Consider the following 3050-nt stretch of genomic DNA (forward strand, 5'->3'; position numbering starts at 1 on the left):
CCTGGAGACGCCGCCGCCGCCCTCCTGCGCCCCGCTGGCCCCCACCTCGAAACTCCGTGGAATTCCCAGCGAGGAACTGGCGGTGGGCCCGTAGGGTTGAGGAGCGCTCCTTGCCCTGGGCTTCCTGGGAGCTGCCGACCAGGCTACCAGCAGCCACACCCTGCTGGCCGACCGATGGTTCCCGCTGCCCGCTCCCCAGAGCTTCTCCACTCACTAAGGCCTTAGGGAGCGCTGTGCGGCTCCTACGAGTGCGCGCTAGACTCATGAAGGATCTCGAGGCACAGAAACTAGGGGTGGGGAGGAAGTTTGGAGACCACATCCAGGTAGAGGAGAAGCGGCGCCCACGATGACAGGTGCCTTCGCCAGAGCCTCCTTGGAACCTCGTGGTAGCGCCCACCCGAGGGGTCTAGGCGCCAGCCTGCGTGTGAAGCCCCAGGCGGTCCTGGGAGGGACTCAGCAAAGGGTTGAATCCGACCCCACCTCCAGCCGGGGGCCAGGGTCTTCTGCCTGGTGCTGCCTGGCCTGCTGCGTCTTCTGGGATGGAGGGTCCCTCTCCAGTCCCCACCTCCTCACCCAGTGTTTAGAGAGCTGCGGGGAGTCCTGGGAGATGGGTCAGACAGGCCTGGGTTTGAGGCCTGCTAGGATGGCCTTGGGCCAGTCACCTGCCCTCTCTGAGCCCGAGCTGCACACGTGGGGGGTTGATGTGAGGAGACAGGAGGTGACTGTGGAGGGCTGCTCCAGAAGAGGGCCAGCTGCAGGACAGCAGGATCCACTGGCCACCCAGGTAGGGGGAGTGGAGTTCCCGGGAAAGCATCCACCACTGGCCAGCACCTCCTCTGTTGCTCAGCAAATGCCACTGTGGCCACTTCTCAGGCTCTGGCTTCAGAGCCTGGGGCCTTGGCAGCGTCCAGTGTCCTCCCCAGCTGCTGCCTCCTGACCACCACGGCCCCTTGCAGCCATTCCATTTTACAAGCATGTTCCCCCACGCCCTCTGCATGGGCCCTCAACCCTCAGCAGCCTCATGAGAGAGGCTGAGGCTCAGGTGGGGGATCGCGGCCGTGTCCCTGTTCTGCAGCTTGGAAGCATTCTGTCTGGTGTCTGTCTGTCCAATTTAGACCGATAACAATAAACATGTTCCAAAGCATCACTATGTCCCTGGGGGTGCTTGTCCTTTCCCCCCAGGTCTCAGTGTGGTTTCTCCCTCGAAAGCAAGCCACCCTTTTCTTTCTAATCTCAGAGAAGCAGAAATGAGGATGGTTGGTGGAGGGGCCTGGTCCTTACCCACGGCCCTCCCCTCAACTCTGCCTCTGGCACTTTGCTCTCCAGGGAAGCCCCCAGCCCCTGACACCAGCTTTCTCATTGCAGTGACCTCCCCTGGGCCACTGGGCCAGACCACCCCCTTGGGTTTGAGCTGCACTGCCTCAAGAAGCCAGGCTGGGGAAAGGGCTTGGCTCCCAGGGCCCCCACTTTCAGGGGCTCCAGCCTGCTCCCGCTCCTCCCACTCACCACAACACTGGTGCCTTGGCTGGCTCCCACCCATTCCCGCTGGAGCCTGTAGGCTAGCCCTGGGGACCTGGCCAGGAGAATGGGCAAGGTGGGAGGGCTGAGGGGTTGAAGAGGCAGAGGCACCTTCCTCCACTCTCCCTGCCCCTGGCACAGGGGACCGAGAGTCTGTCACGCATTCAAACCCCAGTTCTATGCCTACAAGCAAGTGACCTAGGCAAATCCCTTATCCCCTTGGAGGACCTATTTCTTCCTTCTGTAGGATAACATGGAGCTCGCTGGAGCTTCCTCTTAGATGATGCAGCAAACTTCCTGAGTGCTCAGCTGGGCAGAGCTAAAGCTGTCACTGGGGCTGACGTGGTGGGAGGGCCAGTGGGGGATCCTTGGAGAGGCCGAATTTCAGCCAGGGCCTTGGAGGACCAGTGGAAGGCCCCAGGTGGCAATGAGGTGTGGTCTTACAACAAGACCCTGCTTGGTCCCTGGGGACACCAGGAGGCCAGGCCCCTACTTTGCTGAGACTAGACCTGTGCTTCCCGGCACCCCAGCCCCTCCACTCCAGCCTTTCCAGCCTCTGCCTCTGACTCAGGTGAAGGATGGCTCCTTGGGGTCCATTCCTTCAGCCACGGAATTCCTGAAGGGAAGCTGGGCATGTGGGGCTCCTGGGCTGCTAGTAGAGACACATGCCACCGTTCTGCCCAGGGAAGTGTGAACAGAGGCAGATGCAACTTCTGGGTGGAACTGGGGCACTGTGGCGCTGAGACGTGCCAGCTGTGCCACTGGAGGGCCACGCCAGGGCAGGGCAAAGCATCCCTGCTGACCCACCTGTCCAGGTGTGCCTGCATGTTTCCAGATTTGGCACTGAAACATTCTTGGAATCTTCTGAGTCTGGGGCAAACTAGGACTGCTGATCACCCTACGTGGGACCAGCTCATGCACACACTGCCCTGCCCACTTGGACAGCTGAACAGCTTGTCTTTTCCACAAGAGAAAGGAACCTTCTGCCTTTTAAAGCCAGTGTTTTTTAGGTATCTGTTAAAGTAGCTAAACCAGTATGCGAAGGCAGAGGTTCTGACTCACCACAGAGGCCCGGGCTCAGTGAGTAGGACGGGCAGCAGGGATCTGGGTCTTCACCATGTTCCCAGGTGAGCCTGCCCAAGGCTGAGAGCAGCTGTCTTAGGCGAGAGACCTCAGGAAGAGAGACAGGCTGGAGGAAGGGGAGACAGGCCCTGAATTTGCGGCTATGGGTGGTGTCCTGGCCTCTACTCCCCTGGGAGTAGGAGCCTAGAGCAGAATTTGCATCTTAGCTTCTCTGTCCTTCCCCAGAGGAGTCCACAGCCCCCGCTGCACAGGTAACTTGCCAGGCCAGGGTCTGGGAGTGCCCACTCGAGGCTCACGGAATCTGATTGTATATGCGGGTCTCAGGCCATTTGTGCTGCTGTAACAAAACCTCTGAGATGGATAAATTATAAAGAACCATGAGAAATTTATTTCTTACAGATCTGTAGGCTGGAAGTCCAAGATCAAGGTGCTGGCAGGTTCAATATCTT

This window comes from Mandrillus leucophaeus, unplaced genomic scaffold (assembly GCF_000951045.1).
Source record: "Mandrillus leucophaeus isolate KB7577 unplaced genomic scaffold, Mleu.le_1.0 Scaffold244, whole genome shotgun sequence".
Classification (NCBI taxonomy): Eukaryota; Metazoa; Chordata; class Mammalia; order Primates; family Cercopithecidae; genus Mandrillus; species Mandrillus leucophaeus.